We start from the raw sequence: 20,018 nt of genomic DNA on the forward strand, positions 1-20,018 counted from the left end.
GTTTTTCCTCCTTTCTGATGCTTTGCCAGGCTCTAACTGCAGCTGCTGTCAGCTGTTCTTTGTTTGGGGGCCTTTCTGCCTTTCGTTTTGCCTTCAGCAAGTGAAATGCATGCTCAATTGGGTTGAGATCAGGTGATTGACTCTGCCATTTCAGAATATTCCACTTCTTTTTCTTCCTGAGTTGCTCTTGCAGTGTGTTTTGGACCATTGTCCATCTTTACTGTGAAGCACCATCCAATCAACTTTTGGTGCATTTGGCTGAATCTGGGCTGACAGTATATCACTAAACACTGCAGAATTCATCCGGCTGCTTCTGTCGCATCAATAAACTCCATTTACCCAGTGCAACTGGAAGCCATGCATGCCCATGCCATCACACTGCCTTCACCAGGTGGAGGACGTTGTGTGCTTTGGATCATGAGCTGTTTCAAGCCTACTCCATGCCTTTTTTCTTCCTATCATTCTGGTACAGATTAATCTTAGTTTCATCCGTCCAAAGAATACTTTTCCAGGACTGGTCTGGCTTTTTTTAGATGTTTTTTGGCAAAGTCTAATCTGGCTTTTCTATTCTTCAGGCTTTTGAATAGTGTGCACCCTTTGGTGAATCCTCTGTATTTGCTCTCATGAAGTCTTCTTCTTTTGATTGTAGACTTTGACAATGATTTGTCCACCCAATATAAATATTATGAAAGACCAGAAGAAGCTTTTTGAGCTTATTGATACGTCCCATCAAAATAACTTCATTGACAAAGAGACAGTTGAGTTTCATAAAGTTGATCACCCTATAATACCAGTTTTGTATACACTTCCTAAAATTCACAAATCTGTGATTGACCCCCCTGGTCATCTGATCATTTGGGGAGTGGGGTCATTCAAGGAAAAGGTGAGTGATTGTATTAATGGGATCTTGCAGGAGTTTGTGGCTAATCAATTTTCATATGTAAAGGATGCCTCACATTGACATTGCCCCCGAATACCTTGTTGGTCACTCTGGATATAGAGGCATTGTACTCCTCTATACCTCATACACGGGGTCTGCAGACTATTAATAACATTTTGAGTAATAGGCCGCTTAATAAGTGACCCCACAACAGATTCATTATAGAACTTTTGGAATTCTTCCTTAAAAACAACAAATTTACCAGTTTTTTTTTTCCAGTCCCAGGGCACTGCTATGGGTACTAAGTGTGCCCTGGCTTATGCCAACATATACCTGGGGGACTGGTAAACTTGGTTGTTCGATTGGGGGGGCATCGTCTGTGTGCCTGTCCAGGATTATGTCCTGGTACAGGTATAACAACGTCCTATTGTTGTGGGCAGGATCCAAGGAGGAGAATTTTATTATAATCCCTATAACCTCAAGTTCACATGTGAATACAGTAAGGATAGCATAACGTTTTTATATCGGATGGTAATGTTGACTGATGGTCACATTTTAAACAAAATTGTACAGGAAGTAAACTGCAACAAATAGTTTGCTTCACGCGAAAAGTTACCACCCAAAAACACTGATAAAACATATTGGTTGGTCAATATTTGAGGGCACGTGGTAATTGTACAGATATTGCCGACTTTGAACAGGAGGCTAAAGTCCTGAGAAATTGTTTTCGGGGTAGCGGTTACAACAAAAAATGTCTTGCAAAGGCATACAATAGAGCCAGGGACAGTGAGATGGAAACCCTAATTTTCAAACAAGAGTTGTGAAGTACAGGTATGGTTCCTACGAGATTGAGTGTACAATACTCTCAAAGGGTGAACAAGGTGAGGGATATTTGTTCCTCACATTGGCACCTCCTGAGAGAGGATACCTCCTGTAAATAAATTTGTTTTGCAGAGACCACTATTGATCTATAGGAGGGTCCTTTCTCTAAATGATCTTTTGGTATACAGTGGTGTTTCTTGGAAACCATTAAATCGTTCAATTAGGGCGGGCAGGCATGCCCGCATGTGGTAATTGCAAAGTTGGTGGATACATGATGGGGATTCCCAACTTCTGCCAACTGTGAGTGAGTGAGAAACTTATATAGCGCAGCACATGCGAACTGAATCGCCTCAGGGCGCTTAGTATCCATTACCTACTGTATTTTTGCCTTCAGAATAGATGGGTTTTGATTTTTTTCTGAAGGCCTAGTGATTCACCTCCATTCGGATGCTGGTTGGTAGTGCGTTCCAAGGTCTAGGTCCTTGGACTGAAAATCTTCGTTCTCCTTTGGACTTAAATCTGGCCTTGGGTATCGAGTAGTTTTTGGTTGGTGGATCGGAGAACGTGATGGGGGTTGTGGCATTTTAATTTTTCACATAGATATTGGGGGGCACTTCCTTGAACACACTTATGCGTCAGACAAAGTGCCTTAAATGTAATTCTGTCTTTTACTACAACCAGTGAAGGGATCTCAGGGAGGACGAGATTGATTCCCATGGTTTTTTCCCAGTCGCAAGTCGTGCCGCCGTATTTTGAATGACTTTTAGACGAGTCATTTGGTACTTTGGGAGACCGAGGTAAAGGGCGTTTGCATAGTCGAGTCTGGAGTTGATTATCGTTCCCACCACGACAGCAATGTCTTCTTTCGGGATAAAGGGAACGAGTCTACGTAGCAGGCGCAGCAGATGGTGGGATCCGCTGACTACTGAACTTATTTGTGCATCAATTGTCATGTGGGTGTCAAAAGTGACTGCGAGACTTTTGAATTTGGTGCTATGGGTGATGGTTTGTCCCAGAATGGGCGGAGGACATTTAAAATGCAGACAGAAGGCTAACTGTAATACGTCGGGCCATATATGTTATTGTATGCTCCTGTAAGGTGTTCTATGTCGGCAATGCCATCCAAGCAAATTCAGGAGCACATTTATGAAGTAGATGTATATAATTTCAAAGCCCCTTTTAGAGAGACGTGTATGTCTGCAGCACAATAGGGATCCCACTTGTCTACAATGTTTGGTACTGGAGGTAATACCTCAGAATTCAACGAGAAGCAATTTTGACCAAGTGGTCCTCCAACCAGAAACCAGATGGATCTGGGAATTGGAGAGCCGTGCCTGAATACATTTTTGAGCTTTGTCCCCTTTTTTTTTAAATAATCAAATTCAATTGTATTTTTAATAAAATTTTAAACTTTTCTATTCATTTCTTTGTTTTAGGATTATTTTTGAATTTACTTTAAACCCCTTCCTTTTTTTCGATTTAATTCTAACGCACATACATTTTTCGGATCACCACTATATATAGTCCCCACTGTAATATCCACAGACATCTTCCCCACTGTAATCCACAGACATCTCCACACTGTAATATGGTCCACATCTCCCCCACTGTATAGGAAGATTGGTTCTTGCTTAGTCTTACCAGAGAAGCCGGCCGAACACGAGCAGTTGAGGCTGGGTAATGACGCTCACCTAGGCCGCCGCTGGGTGGACCAATATGGCCGCCACTCCGGGAGCTAGGCCGAACCTGCAGCCTTTCCTATGGCCAAGGCAGCAGCAGAGCTCCGCGGATCACGTGGTGTGCTGATCCGAATATGGTGACCTGTTCATTTACGATCCGTTGCACCACTAATACCGATCAAAAGAATTTTGATCGATCAAAAAAATTAACGATTAATCTAGGAATTAATCTTTAATTTCCACAATAAATATATATATATATATATATATATATATATATATATATATATATATATATATATATATATATATATATATATATATATATATATATATATATATATATATATATATATATATATATATATATATATACATACATATACATACACTGGAGGCAGGCTGTGCCCCCAAGTAGAATGCAAAGAAACAAACTGGGATAGATAGTCTTGCATGTCCTGTCATGGTCAGTTTGGAACGGTAACGCGGGAAGACTGGCAGGATCACAGGTATTTCATACAAAGGTGACTATGCAAAGAGAGCTGGATTTATTAAAAGAATATGTAAAGAATATGTAAACATAGACCCATATCAGAGAGATAAAATGTCGGGGTTGCATATAATTTTAAAATATATTATATTTCAGCATAAAATAGGAAAAAAAACATTTTCAGGACATATCTCTACTGTATGTGCAAAATTCCCATGTTTTATCCCACTAGAAGTAGACAAATGCCATCAATTGTACAAATAGCCGAAATAGTGTAAATCTGTAATGTAAAAGTGGTTAGGGACTAAAGTCCAATTTTAAAAAGGGGTTTCCATATAAAGATCTTCAGTAAATTGAAAAATTTACAAAAGGGAAAATTGTAAATGTAACTTTTTATAAATCACCACTGTTAAACACTTTCAGAAAAAAATGTATCCTGTGTTCTCCAAGACATAATAAAACACCACTGTGCAATAATGGCCTTCTTTCCTGTGTGTGCCAGAATAACTCACCAGAAATATAGAACTTTAAACCCTAATGAAGTCTCAAATGACTTGACATATTTTCCAAATATGTCTCTTCACATATTACTCCTCAATGGCCAATATTCTCCAGATCAAGAAAAGATAAAGGAAAACCCCCAATAGTGTGACATGACTTAATTACAATTTTGCAAAAATATTATTTTTGATTGCCCAGTAACTGTGTGCTCTTTAAATGCCTATTTGGACTCACAACGCCGTGCCCTTTCTGAACTGAATCCACAACTGGTGTTGTCTGGCCTACCTGCTGGACTATAGAATTTGTATAGTGACTCAACATACAATTTAAGTCTGCATTTCTGTTTACAATCTACAATGTTTATGTACGGTATTTTTATGTTCACACTGTAGTTGAAGTTTTACATTTTATATACAGTGCCTTGCGAAAGTATTCGTAGATTTGCAGTGGTGATACTCCTTCCATTTCAATATTATCGCTTGCACAGTGCTCCTTGGGATGTTTAAAGCTTGGGAAATCTTTTTGTATCCAAATACGGCTTTAAACTTCTCCATAACAGTATCTCGGACCTGCCTGGTGTGTTCCTTGTTCTTCATGATGCTCTCTGCGCTTTAAACGGACCTCTGAGACTATCACAGTGAAGGTGCATTTATACAGAGACTTGATTACACACAGGTGGATTCTATTTATCATTATTAGTCATTTAGGTCAACATTGGATCATTCAGAGATCCTCCCTGAACTTCTGGAGAGAGTTTGCTGCACTGAAAGTAAAGGGGCTGAATAATTTTGCACGCCCAATTTTTCAGTTTTTTTTATTTCTTAAAAAAGTTTGAAATATCCAATAAATTTCATTCCACTTTATGATTGTGTCCCTCTTGTTGTTTTTTCAAAAAAAATTACAGTTTTATATCTTTATGTTTGAAGCCTGAAATGTGGCAAAAGGTCGCAAAGTTCAAGGGGGCCGAATACTTTCGCAAGGCACTGTAAGACGGAGCAAAACAGAGTAACCCTTGGCAACCAGAATGAAATCAACTATTTTGGTTTGCAATTCTATAAACTGCTGGATACAAAAATCTGTAGTATTAGAACACTGTCTTTGCATTGTGCAATACAAGTGGAATTTTCCATAACAGCTTGATAAAAATAATGTTCTTTAGCAAGGAACACATTAGTAATTATGCTACCAAAATTGGTGTGTGCTGTATATTGCCTTCAGCATTGCTCCTGTTTCTTCTTCATGGAGGTTGCCATTTTTCTGAAGCCCAGAGACCCTGAGCAGCAGTAAAAAGGCTGTCAGCACCTACAAATTCAGCACATTCCTAAAAATAGAGAGCAACTGAGCTGTGCAGAGCGGGGTGAGACCGTGTATTACTGGATTTTAAACATTACATTTTGTTTTTATTTTTTAATTTTGTGTTTCCTAGACCTTTGCTGTAATATTGTGTGACCTAAAAAAAAATTGGAACTACCACTATTTTATTCTCTAGGGTGTCTGCTTTCGGAAAAAAATTATAATATTTGGGTCGTTTTATGTATTCTGCAGGCCTAAAACTATTTTTTTTTTTTTAATGTGTGGGGGAAAAAAAACAGCTCTGGCTGTAAATGGGTTAACCACTTCCGGACCGCCCGCTGTCATTTTACGTTGGTACTTTGAAGAGGAAAACCATTGTTATGGTAGTAGCTAGCATAACCCCAGTATCCGCTTCGTCAGCAGGCAGTCCGCTTAAAGATAAAAGTGGTCTCTGCAGCGGTTTTGCCGCAAGATCACATTTATCTGTGGTGGGAGAGGTCCACCCCTCCCGCTGCTCTCCGGGGCCCTCCGCCGCTTACTAGCTGAGGCGATTTGAATCCTGTCCCTGGCTTGGCATGCCCCTCCATATCATTGCAGGGCGGAAGCGACGTCAAAACTTCACTAAAGCCCAATGAACAGTGTAAAAATAAAAGGTAAAATAACTAAGGAATTTTTTTTTTTAAACACGCCTAGTCCCGCTGAACTTGCGTGCAGAATCGAACACATACGTGAGTAGTGCCCACATATGTAAATGGTATTCAAACCACATATGTGAGATATCGTTGAAGTGATGCCAATAATTCTAGCCCTAGACTTCCTCTGTAACTCGAAACGTGCAACCTGTAGAATTTTTTTTTTTTTTTTTTTTAAATGTCGCCTATGGAGATTAGCAGGCGCAACTTTGAAGCGTGACATGTTGGGTAACACACACACACGCATGCAATAAGTGACAGTGGTGTAAAATATTTTAAATATCTAACATATGTCTGAAAATCTGCTCTCTTTCATAAACGTTATAACTACCAATACACTTTTAAACTGAGATATTCAAACCATTCTTTTTTTTTTTTTTTGTTTCATAAAGTTTTATTAGGAGCTTATATAAGATAATGACAGAATAACAAAGTGAATCATTCACAATAACAAAGATACGACATAAGGTTACAATGTCGAGAAATAACAATACTAATGGTGTCTTACATTGCAATCCTTTGATAGCGTGTAATCATTAAGCAGAGAGATCCGTAAAAAAGAAAGGGAAAACAAAGCCAAGAAGGTATGAACATTGTAAACCGTAGATTTCACCATAGAGAAGACTCATTTTTTGTTAGATTTTTAACTATTTCAACCAGTAGGTAAGATGTTGGAATGGGTATTACCTTAGGGGTTGAAAGGAGGTAGTAGAGGGGTGGGGGAAGGGAAGGGGAATGGGAGAAAGAGAGAAGAGAGAAAAAAAAAAAAAGAAGGGGAGGGGGGGAGGAAGCATATTATGGTATTTCTGAATTAGGATAGTTTATTACTGAATTTATTCTACTTTTTCAGGATAATCAATAGCCTTGCCAAGGGAGTCATTATCGCTTACTGCATAATTATTTTATATGTCTGAGATTCTTTGAAAACCATCCAGTTATGCCATGTTGTTGAAAATGTCAGTATTTTCTCTTGAGATATACTTATGAGTTCTTCTATTTTTTCTATATTGTTTATTCTCCTAAACCATTCTATTTTGGACGGAATAGTAGTCGTGCACCAGTGGGAAGGGACACACTGACGTGCTGCGTTAATCATAATCATTGGTAGCGATTTCAGGTAACGTTTTCTTGGCAGGGAGTTAAAGTGCAAAAGGTATTGTGCTGGATTGAATTCAATAGTTTCAGGAGAGAGTGATATAATGGTTTCGTGAACTGACTTCCAAAAAGTTTGAATCAATGGGCAAGACCACCAGATATGGAGCATCGATCCCTCCTCTTGTTTACATCTCCAGCACCTGTCAGAGAGCTGGAGGGAAAATTTGTGGAGAATTGAGGGGGTTCTATACCATCTGGTAATTATTTTGAAACTGCCTTCTTGTGTGGCCACATTTAATGAACCTTTATGCGCGTATGTGTAGATTTTTTCCCAATTCTCATCAGTTAAAGATGCATCAATGTCTCTTTCCCATTTCTGGCATGAGGAGCTGGAAAAGTCCGTTCTGTCCTCAAACAGTGAATTGTATAGGGTCGATATTATATGCCTGTGCGGGGTTATTTTTGTGCAAAGGTCCTCTAATTTAGTAAGAGGTCTTGTCCAGAAATGTGCAGTCTCGGTCCTGGTCAGGTAGTGTCTGATTTGGATATAATTCCAGTGTGGGATTTGAAAGGGTTTGATGATTTCGTTCAGATCTTCTCTAGATAATACTCTCCCGACACTTCTTCAAAAACAGGAAAATATTTGTTTGTGTGGCCAATGGTTTAGTAGAAAGTTTTTCTCGAGTCCCGGAGGAAAATCCGGGTTGTCTTTTAGTGTCGTTAAGGGGCTGAGCCAGGGGGTTGTATTAGTGGGTTTGAAGGTGCTGTGGAAGACGCTTAATGTAGGGCCTATGAGAGGATGTGATTTGATACCCTTTGAATGGAATTTGGGGTGAATCCATGGTAGGGTGCTAAGATCTTGAATGGATTGCATGTGTTCCAATGCCACCCAATCCTTGACCTTCGAGTGTATATTCCAGTCCACAATCCGTGACAGGAGGGTTGCTTGGTGATATTTCTTTAGATCTGGTAATGCTATTCCCCCCTTGTTTTTTGGTAGATATAGTCTGGAAAGTTTGATCCTAGGGGATTTCCCCCTCCAAATAAAAGTGGAGCAGGCCTTTCGGAAAGATGAAAAGAAGGACGCGGGTATGAAAATGGGTATTGTTTGCATTACATATAAGAATCGAGGCAGTATTGTCATTTTAATTAAGGAAGCTCTACCAAACCATGAAACGTTTAGAGAATTCCATCTTTTTAAGTCCTCATGTGTTTCTTTTAGTATCGGCAGGAAATTGAGTTTAAAGAGGTCTTTTAAATTGGAGGGGATTTCTATTCCTAAATAGGTTATGTTGTGCTTGGCCCAGGTGAACGGGAATTTTCTTTTACTCTGCTCTACAACTTTTGATGTGAGTGAAATGTTTAGGGCCATTGATTTTGAGTGATTAATCTTTAAGTTGGAAAGTAGATTAAAGTTTTCCAGGTCTTGTAGTAAGTTGGGTATGGAGATGTGAGGTTCTGACAGAAAAAGGAGCATATCATCCGCAAAGGCGGCTATTTTATAGGTATTTTTTTGTATTTCGATTCCTTTGATTTTTGGATTGGCTCGGATTCTGTTTAAAAGTGGTTCTAGGGTGAGAACGAAGAGCAAAGGGGATAGGGGACAGCCCTGCCTCGTACCGTTATTTAATTTGAAGGTGTTCGACAGGTGGCCATTTACTCGTACTCTTGCTGTTGGGTTGATGTAAAGTGCCTTGATATAAGCTCTCATTTGGGGTAGAATGCCTATGTGTTCTAGTACTGCATCAATGAAGTCCCATGCCACTCTGTCGAACGCCTTTTCGGCATCTAATGACAGAAAAAATCCTTGTTTTTTATTGGAAGTTAGCCAATGACTTATATTTAGTGCTTTAATTGTGTTATCTCGTCCCTCTCTACCTGGGATAAACCCCACCTGGTCAAGATTTATGAAGGAATTGAGGAGGGGTAGCAGTCTATTGGCTAGTATTTTAGCGTAGATCTTGACATCCACGTTTATTAAGGAAATGGGCCTATAGTTTGTAACTAGTGTTGCATCTTTACCTTCTTTGGGTAGTACTGTAATGTGGGCTTCCAATAGTTGTTTGGGAGGTTGGTGTACCGAGTTTAATGTTTGGAAGGTTCTCAGGAATCTTGGTTTCAGAATGTCATTAAACGTTTTATAATATTGTAGGGGTAGACCATCTGGGCCTGGTGCCTTGCCTATGTTCATTTCTTTTATGGCCTTGTCGTATTCCGGTCCAGATATAGGGGCTTCAAGTTCCTGGGCTTTGTCACTAGATATTTTGGGTGGGCTATATTGTCTTAGGAAATCCTGGATTAGCTTGGTTCTTTCGTCTGAGTTCTGGGGGCTTTTAGGGTTTGACGGGAGGTTGTAGAGAGATTGATAGTAAATTTCAAACTGCTTAGCTATCTCCTCATTAGTGGAATGTGGTTTCCCTTGATTATCCCTAATTTGATGTATAGTTGAAGCTATTTTTTTACTCTGTACTGCCTTAGCCAGCAGTTTCCCGCTCTTATTTCCCTGTTCATAGTATATCTTATGTCTCAATATGTATTGTCTTTTTGTTTTCAGATTCAGTTCTTCTGTCAGAAGTATTCTCGTTTTGGTCAGCTTGTCAAGTGTTGATACCGCAGTGTTTCTTTTATGTGTTATTTCTAGTGCATGAATCTGGTCTACCAGGGATTTAATTTTGGATTGGCGTTCCTTTTTTATTTTAGCTAGCTTCTTGATGAATTCACCCCTGATAACACACTTGTGCGCCTCCCATTGGGTTAGTGTAGAGGTTTCGTCGTTTTCGTTTCTTGAGAAGTAATCTATTAATTTGTCTCTTAGCTCAAGTACATCTATTGGGTCCTTAAGTACTACGGAATTGAGTCTCCACGTTTTGGTCACAGTTTTTTTGTCAGGGAAATTCAACGTCACGGTTATAGGGTGATGATCTGAAATCGTCATGGGTTCGATTGTTGCGTCTTTCAAAAGGGTTAAGTCGGGTTGTGATATACAGAAATAGTCAATTCTAGAGTATTTTTGATGGATGGAAGAGAAGTAGGTGAAATCTTTAGTTTGAGGAAACAGAGTTCTCCAGGTGTCATGAAGCATCAAGTCCTTTAGCTGGATCTTAATTTGTCTCAGTGCCCTGTAAGGAAGGCTCGACGCTCCATTTGAGGTGTCTATGAGGGGGTTTAAGGGGATATTGAAATCTCCCCCCAAGATTAGAGCACCAGTGGCAAATGTCGTCAAAAGTTCCTTAATCTTGCGAAAGAAAGCTACTTGTCCCGAGTTTGGGGCATAAACATTGGCAATTGTTATTGGATGGTTTTCTAGTCTCCCTTTGATGAAAATATATCTACCGCTGGGGTCTAGCATGGTGTCCTGTATCTGAAATGGAGTCTGCTTAGAGATAAGTATAGAGACTCCTTTTTGTCTTCCCTTCTGGATTTGGGGCGTGCATGGCTATTGGATACCTCCTGTCCTGGAATTTCGGGACTTTATCGGATTTGAAGTGAGTCTCTTGTATACATATGATGTTTGCTTTATGTTTGTGGAACTCATTAAGGAATTTGGTTCTTTTTTCAGGTATATTGAGTCCTTTGGCATTTACAGAGAGTAGTTTAATAGATAGTGGTACAGTCTGTTGGGTGTTGGAAGGCATCCTGTAGTTTAGGTATTATTTTCTCCTGATTACCTGTCTGTAGTAAAGTGAAAGCTGGTTTACTAAGATGTGGGAGTAAAGTTTCCCACTGTTTTGTCAATGAGCTGAAGTGTGTGAAATTTGATGAATAAGTAGTGGGGAGATGTGGTAGGAAAAAAAATAAAAATAAAAAAAATAAATAAAGGAAAGGGAAAAGGATGAGGGAGGGGGTATGAGGGGGGGAGTTCCGGGAGTAGGCTTAGACCTCCTGGCCTACCCTAATATATAAAATACCGGATGGTTCAAAGGGCAAATACACTCTTGCCCTTTGTTTGGGTTCGTGGCTATAGTCGGATCCGATATGTATGCCTAATTCTAATTTATATTATTAAATAGCTAGACGGAAGAGAGGAATGAGTTCTACGAGTAAGCCTGACTTTCTTTTTTCTCGCTCTCCCTACTTCCTTCTCTTTTCTAACTCTCTATGAGTCTAGCACTCTGGAGCAGTTGTTACTTAAGATAAAAACCTGATGTCACAAGGGTGCTTATGGACTGGTGAGCATGGGAGTTCGTTTACTAACTTGGACGTGGGTGGGAGTACAATAGAAGCCTCGAGTCCTATATTTCAATTTTGTGGATGCCAGAATTATGAGTATTATAATATATTTGGAAGCTTAGTGAAGCTTCTGGTAATTTAAGTCCTGCAGGATACCACAAATGAGCCGTGAGAGAATTCACTGACACTATTTTAACTTTTAACCACTAGAGGGTGGTGTTGCATTGTATTTCTATAAGGAGATTGTCAAACAAATATATTCAGGGCATTTTCTATGTAGCTGATTGAATTAATGTAACACCCTAATATCTGCAAAGTGTATGATAAACTATAACCTCTATAACATATAAACCTTATAACGTATAACAATTCCTATTTCTTTCTTCCCTTTTCCTTCTTCCCCCTTCCCTCTGAGGGTTCTTCAAGTTCTCTTAGCATGTGTATAGGGCATCGTCGTGATCAAGGGGCCCTATGGTTTGTTCAATGAGTGCACCATGCACTTCTTGTGAAGGAAAGAGAGTCAGCCCTTATGTTTGCCATTTCCTCACCGGTGTTGACCGGAGAAGTGAGCGTATGGGTCATGAAATTGTTCTAGGTGGAGATTGATCACCGCCATGTCCCATCTATTCATGCTGCAAGAACATTTCTGCACAGACACATGTAACTTATATAAACAAAATAACATAAGAAAGCAGTGTAAAATGAATAGCTTTTTCCCTTTACCAACACTTCTGAGTATATTATCAGGGAACTACGTGGGTTTGGTTTCCGATTATAGTGTTGTAGGTCCGATTAGCTCAAAAAAAAAAAAAAAAAAAAAAAAAAAAAAAAACGATATGTCATATTACACTAAAACATTTTGTGACCCGTTTCTCTTCTTATGTGCGTCAAGAATAGTTCAGACCAGTCCACAGGGGCTGTGAGCCACCCTAGGATAGTGTAATAGGCATATAGGCAAACAGTAGTTATGCATGTTCATCATGTAGGCCATCAACCCCTGTATGGTAATCTGACCGGGAAGAGGTGTGGGCAGATTAGGGAGAGTTATAATGGGTGTCATTCTGATCTTTGAACATTGGGAGAATGGAAGTGGTACTTACAGGCTTCGAGTTCATGGCTATTGAAATAGTCAAACCTTTATGATAGAAGTCTGTTCGGTTGTTCGACAGCTGGTCAGATAACCTTGAGGATGGATACCACCGCACATCCTGCCCAGATTGTGATATCTAGTTGTATAAAATAAAATGAAAAAAACAAGGAGAAGGTTGCAAAAAAAAAAGGGAGACATTTTGTTGGACCTATACTCAACAGTGCCCACTTTTTGAAGTGGTAAAATTATATTTAGATGGGGACTGATGCATAACAAATGTGTGGATATGAGTGGGGAAAAAAAAAAAAAAAAAGAGGTTTTTGTTTTTGCAGACCTTAGGCAGTCATTCAGTGAAGTGTATAAGCAGATTCAAGTGTCCATGCGGTCCTGGTATTCTAGGCGATCTCTGCGCCTGGGTGGGGAGAGTCCTGGATTTCCTCGGGCCTCTCCTCTCCTGTTGTTGCGGGGTGACGGTGATCTGCGACGTCGATCTCCCTTTCTTTGCGCTCTGGGAGTTTGATTGTTGTGGATCGATACCCATGGCTCATTAAGCATAAATGAGTTGTACCATTCTGGAACCTCGGTCCTAGGGATGTTCATGGACTCGCAGAAAGGACGGAGGTCTTCGGGTGTACGGAGCAATGCTGTGTGGCCCCTGAAAGTGGCCGAGAGGCAGAACGGGAATTTCCACCTGTATGGTATTCCCCTCGATCTCAGCTGTTCCGTGATTGGTCGCAGTGCTCTGCGTTGCTGTAAAGTAATATTTGAGAGATCTTGGTATAGCTTTATTTCAGTGCCGTTGAAGATGACTCTATTTTTCTCTCTCGCTTTCCTCAAAATGGCTTCTTTCAGTGGGAAGTTTACTAGACAGCAGATTATGTCTCTGGGGGGGTCATTTTCTCTCCCTCTGGGCCTGAGGGCTCTATGGACTCTCTCAAATTCAATCGGGGTATCGGCGGGTCTTTCCAAGATGTCATTGAATATGGCTTCAGCAGTGCGTTCTACAGGTATTTGGTCAGGCATTTCAGGTACTCCCCTAATTCTAATGTTGTGTCTCCGCCCCCTATTGTCGAGATCTTCTAAATGGCGGTGTATCTCGATTATGTGAGTGAGGTGCATGTCAGCGTTCTTCTGCACCTGCTGTATAGCATCCGCATGGCGTGCTGAAGCCTGTTCAATTATCCCAGTCCTAACTGCAATGCCCTGTATGTCCGCTCGGATTTCATTGATGGCTGCAGACAGGGATGTTTTTATGTCCAGGGCTACAGCTTGCAGATTAGCCTGTAGATCTGCAAGGCTGAGGATCTGTGCCATTTGTGGTGCAGGCATCTGGGGACCTAGTGTGGGTGCCTGAGTGCTTGTTTGGGGCACCTGAATGCTGAGTTGGGGTGTCTGGTTGCTTAGTGGGGATCCTGGGATGAGTTGTGGGGGTGCCTGCATTGTTTGTGAGGCAATCGCGCTATTCGCGGCATCCGCGATGGTGCTGGAGCCGCCGGGCGGCATGAGAGGCTTAGGCGAGGCCGCGGCTTTGAGGCCTAGTGCCTGCGCGGAACATCTCAGGGATGTGGGGAGAAGATGCCTGACCTGTCTCCATTGACTCCCGAGGCGTTGAGGAGGTACGATCCCCCTTTCCCATGCAGTTTTTAGGCTCGATTCGGCTTGTGGCTCAATTTAACTGCTCCTTTGTGCCAGAGCTGGGGAATCAAGCAGCCATCTCGGTCCGGTGCTAGGCCACGCCCCTAAACCATTCTTATACACAAGTATAATTTTATAAAAATCAAAAAGGAAACATACTCACAAACAAGTGGATTGTAAAAGCATATCAGAGTCCACAATGGACAAAAAGCAACCAGGTCACCAGGACTGTGTCCAACACACCAGAGGACCTTCCAGATGGCTAGACGGTCCTCCGGAGTGTTGGACACAGTCCTGGTGACCTGGTTGCTTTTTGTCCATTGTAGAATCTGATATGCTTTTACAGTCCACTTGTTTGTGAGTATGCTTCCTTCTTTTTTTATTTTAATAAATATTATTTGGGTAATGTGCAAGGTTGGTTCTTTTTTCTTTTTCTTTTTTTTTTTTTTTCTTTTCTTTCTTTTTTCTTTCTTTTTTTTTTCTCTGCAGTTTTTATTTATTGGGCTATATACCAAAAAAAGAGCAACAATTTAAAAAATAAAAACATTTTTTACGTTTCGGCTATAAAAAAATATGCAATAAAAAAAAAATCAAATTGCTTAATCAATTTAGGCCAATTTGTATTCTACTACATATTTTTGGTAAATAAAATCCCAATTGGCGTATATTGATTGGTTTGCGCAAAAGTTATTACGTCTACTAACTATGCAATAGATTTAGGGACTTTTTTTTTTTTTTTGTATTAGTAATAGTAGTGATCGGCAATTTTTAGCGGGATTGCGGCAGACAAATTGGACACTGAGTGACACTTTTTGTCACCAATACAGTGATCAGTGCTAAAAGAATTTCACTGACACTGTAAAGATGACACTGGCAGAGAAGGGATTAACATCTGGGGCAATCAAAGGGCTAAATTTGTTTCCTGTCGGGTTGATTTGCTAAAACTGGAGAGCGCAAAATCTGGTGCAGCTCTGCATAGAAACCAATCGGCTTCCAGGTTCATTTGTCAAAACTTAATTGAACAATCTGAAGTTAGAAGTTGATTGGCTACCATGCACAGCTGCACCAGATTTTGCACTCTCCAGTTTTAGTAAATCAAGCCCTATGTGTGCTTTCTAACTGTGTGGGAGGATCCTGACACTAGATGAAGAGAGACCTGTGTGTGTTGCTGATTAGTAGGAATTGCAGATCTCTCTCTTCCTCTGTGACAGAATGAGGGTCTGCCTTGTTTACATAGGCAGACAGCCATTCTGTCATTCCCACAAACGATCACGGGTGGTAAGCAGCCATCGCCAGACACTCCGATTTGGCTCCCACTGTGTCCAATCACAATGGAAGCGGGTAGCCGGCGGCGTGCGCATGCCCCAGACCAGGCAGTCCAAACAATGTACAGGTACGTTGTTTCGCGCAGCCGGGCCGCCTTGCCGCAATATTTGTGCGGTGGGTGGTCCGGAAGTAGTTAATTTAAAAAAAAATTTGATCGATTTTTCTATTGCCATCTTTTTTCTTGGGGAGATTTGGGGTCTATCAAAGCCCAGAGCTCTCCTTTTGGCCTCTAAAGCATCTGATCAAAGGATAGAGCTGGGATCTGATGGACCCCAAATCTCTCTATAAAAAGGACCTGTCATTCTTTTTTCTATTACAAGTGATGTTGTGATAGCAATAATGTTGATAAAGAAAATGAAGGGCAGTCCTTCTGCAAGAAAAAATAAATGCAGCTTGCTATGGGGGCAAGGAGAATGGGCCAGAAGTGCCAGCAGGGGACCTGAGAAGAGAAGGATTGGGGCAGCTCTGTTCAAAACGATTGCACAGAGCAGGCCCATATGATGTGTTTTTTATTTTTATTGAAGATGATTTGTAGAAGTACAGAACATAGCCTTTGGGCATTCCCTGGCTAACAAATACAGACGGCACAAACTGCTAAATAATACAACTTATAAAATACAAAGAACAAAACATTCTATACATTGCTCTCGGCCGTTCTAATAATTTGTTTCCGTGTTTATTATTTTAAAGTGGGGGGGGGAAAAAAAATCAAACTTTTAGAACCACTTTAAAGGAGAAGTATGCACTGACAACCGAGCCACCAATCATCGCCGCTGGCTCGTTTTTCATAGATCCTGAATAGAGAGGAAAGCCGCTGACTGTCAGTCAGCGGCTTTCCTCTCTGCTTCTCCATGCTCATTGGAAAGCTGAGCAGTGGAGGGGCAGGCAGAGGCTGTCTGTGTCTCACTGAGACTGCCATCAATCAGGGCAGCTGGCGGATCCCTACTTGAGAATTTGTGATGATGCGCTTCCCCGACTGATGGCAGTGACGTCAGCGGAGAGCGGACTTTAGACCGATCTCCGCTGAAAACGGGTCACAAAAGTGCAAAACGAATTGCACTCCTGTGACCCAGAGGAGAAGCCCAGCCTAAAAAGCACAGGCTGGACTTCTCCTTTTAAAGTGGAGGTTCACCCGGAAATAACATTTTTTACCCTTAGTTTAATGCTCATTTTGTCTAGGGGAATCGGCTAGTTTTAAAATCGAAGCTGTACTTACCGTTGTAGAGAGCGATCTTCTCCGCCGCTTCCGGGTATGGGCTGCGGGACTGGGCATTCCTATTTTGATTGACAGTCTTCCGACAGGCTTCCGACGGTCGCATACATCGCGTCACGATTTTCCGAAAGTAGCCGAACGTTGGTGCGCAGGCGCAGTATAGAGCCGCACCGACTTTCGGCTACTCGTGACGCGATGGATGCGACCGTCGGAAGCCTGTCGGAAGACGGTCAATCTAAATAGGAATGCCCAGTCCTGAAGACCCATACCCGGAAGCGGCGGAGAAGATCGCTCTCTACAACGGTAAGTACAGCTTCGATTTTAAAACAACTAGCCGATTCCCCTAGACAAAATGCATGAATCTAAGGGTAAAACATTTTTTATGGGTGAACTCCCGCTTTAAGTCTGATGCATTCTATATTTTTCAGCACCATGGACAGCCACCTTAGTACAGTAGTAGAGTGTGCAGCCACTGTATGTGACTCCTGATGATGATTTTCCATTCATTGTGGCCAATTAATGGTAAATGTTACAGGAAACTCTATGAAATGCCACCACATTTCTGTTTATAAGTATAGATTTCCCCTCTTCACATATATCTATTTTTACAACAAAGTATTTCTCAAACCAAGAGGGGACCCCATTCAGGGCAGGACTGGATGGAAACTTTTCTTTGTATTTACTGTGGAAAGGAACGTGATGTGCGATCTGTGAATATAGACAGCCGTCGCATGTATTTGTGTGTGCTGTGGGAGGCTTACCACACAGGAAATAGATAAGAAGCATTATGTTGATTGAGCCTCTTGAAATACTCATCAATGTTTATTGGTAGAACAGTAAACCTAATTAACTTGTTTGTAAGAACTACAGCCATGCTCCAGTAAAATGAATCTTAATCCATATAATTTACACAAGCTATCCTTTCGTAGAGAACTCGCAAGGTCATATGTAAAATTCAGTATGTCTCATTTTTAATAATTGTGATTAGGAATTTAAATGAAAATTCCATTCAGAATGGAAATTGCCAGTTAATATCGGCTTATGTGCAGTTAGATTTTTTTTATTTTTTTATTATTTTCTAATTTGTGACCTTGATAATGGCTAGTTGGTCTGAGGGATACAGAGAAGCAGAGAATTGTCAGACATAATACCCTGCTTCACTGTGTCCTGTACAAGCTTTATTTCTTGTAAAGGAAAAATGGGATGGTACATTAGATTTTTATCTGGAGGATGCATACAGAAAAAACAATTGGCACAGGTGAAATGGCATCAGTTTTCTGGTTTCCTTGGTATTCTTTCTATTTAAAACTAAGCTGATGTCCCTTCCTGTGCCCCCTTTGGAGTCGAGCAACAAACAAAACTGTTATTTTACCAAGAGACCCAAACCATAAAGCCATAATTACCCCCCCCTAAAAAAAAAAAAAAAACTAAAAAAAAAAAACACTTTGACAGCAGCATTGTCAGTCTGGGAAAAAAGTAGTGTTTGATGCAGATTTAGACTTGACTAACCAATTTAACCACTTCCATACAGGGCATTTTCACCCCCTTCCTGCCCAGACCAATTTTTAGTTTTCAGCGCTGTTTCACTTTTTAATGACAATTGCGCGGTCACACAGCACTGTACCCAAATTAATCCCCCCCCCCCCCCACAAATAGAGCTTTGGTTTGGTGGTATTTGATCATCTCTGCGGTTTTTATTTGTTGCGCTATACACAAAAGAGCGACACATTTTTTTAAAAACACCATATTTCTTATTTTTTTTATTTAATAACTATCAATTTTTTTTTAAACAATTTTTTTCCCCAGTTTAGACCAATACGTATTCTTCTACATATTTTTGTTAAAAAAAATCGCAATAAGCATATATTCGTATATTAATTGGTTTGCACACAAGTTTATAGCGTCTACAAAAAAGGGATTTTTAATACAGCTTACCTGTAAAATCCTTTTCTTGGAGTACATCACGGGACACAGAGCGGCATATTCATTACTATGTGGGTTATATGGAGTACCTTCAGGTGATGGACACTGGCAATCTCAAACAGGAAGTGCCCCTCCCTATATAACCCCCTCCCATAGGAGGAGTACCTCAGTTTTGTAGCAAGCAGTATGCCTCCCAAAATGTTTCCCATAAGAGGGGTGGGAGCTCTGTGTCCCGTGATGTACTCCAAGAAAAGGATTTTACAGGTAAGCTGTATTAAAAATCCCTTTTTCTTTCTCGTACATCACGGGACACAGAGCGGCATATTCATTACTGTGTGGGATGTCCCAAAGCAATGCTTTACTGAGGGGAGGGAGAAATCTTCCCAAGACACAAGGATTTAATTCAGAGATACTCTCAAATAATAATAAATCCAACTTAGTCGAGAAAAAATTAAATTTGAATTTAAATTTTAACTCAAGGGTGCCCCCGATTCTGAGGGTCTTAAATCGCAGCCTGCAGCACTGCCTGCCCAAAGGCTGTATCTGTATTCCTTCTTACGTCCAACTGGTAAAATTTAGTAAACGTGTGGACAGAAGACCAGGTTGCCGCTTTGCATACTTGAGCCATAGAGATCTGATGGTGTGCTGCCCAGGAGGCGCCCATGGCCCTGGTAGAATGAGCCTTTACTGACAAAGGAGGAGGCAACCTCTTCAAGCCGTAGGCCTGAGTAATTAACTGTTTAATCCATCTCGAGATGGTGGATTTTGCAGCTGCCTGCCCTTTCTTGGGCCCATCTGGCAAAATGAACAACACATCTGTTTTCCGAATCTTCTCTGTAGCTTTAAGATAGGCCTTCATGGCCCTGACAATATCCAAGGTATGCAGCAACCCTTCCTTTCTGGAAGTGGGCTTCGGAAAAAAGGATGGTAATACCAAGTCCTGATTCAGGTGAAAACTGGATATAACCTTTGGTAAAAAGGAAGGATGAGGACGGAGAACCACCCTGTCCTTATGCAGAATAAGATATGGCTCCTTACAAGATAAGGCTGCCAATTCTGACACTCTTATGGCGGAAACTATGGCGACCAGAAATACCAACTTCCTTGTTAGTAAAACCAAAGGAACTTCAGCCAACGGCTCAAAAGGTTGTTTCTGTAGAGTTGACAGAACAAGATTCAAGTCCCACGGACAAAGTGGCGACTTCACCG

The 20,018-nt window shown here is 40.9% G+C and overlaps 1 protein-coding gene across 1 annotated transcript in view; it reads left to right on the forward strand.

Annotated features, from left to right (window-relative positions):
- Positions 1 to 20,018, forward strand: part of SPAG16 (sperm associated antigen 16) — a 1,251,920-nt gene that overhangs the window by 13,419 nt on the left and 1,218,483 nt on the right. The window lies entirely within an intron of this gene.

The sequence above is a fragment of the Rana temporaria genome, chromosome 6, assembly GCF_905171775.1.
Source record: "Rana temporaria chromosome 6, aRanTem1.1, whole genome shotgun sequence".
Taxonomy (NCBI): domain Eukaryota; kingdom Metazoa; phylum Chordata; class Amphibia; order Anura; family Ranidae; genus Rana; species Rana temporaria.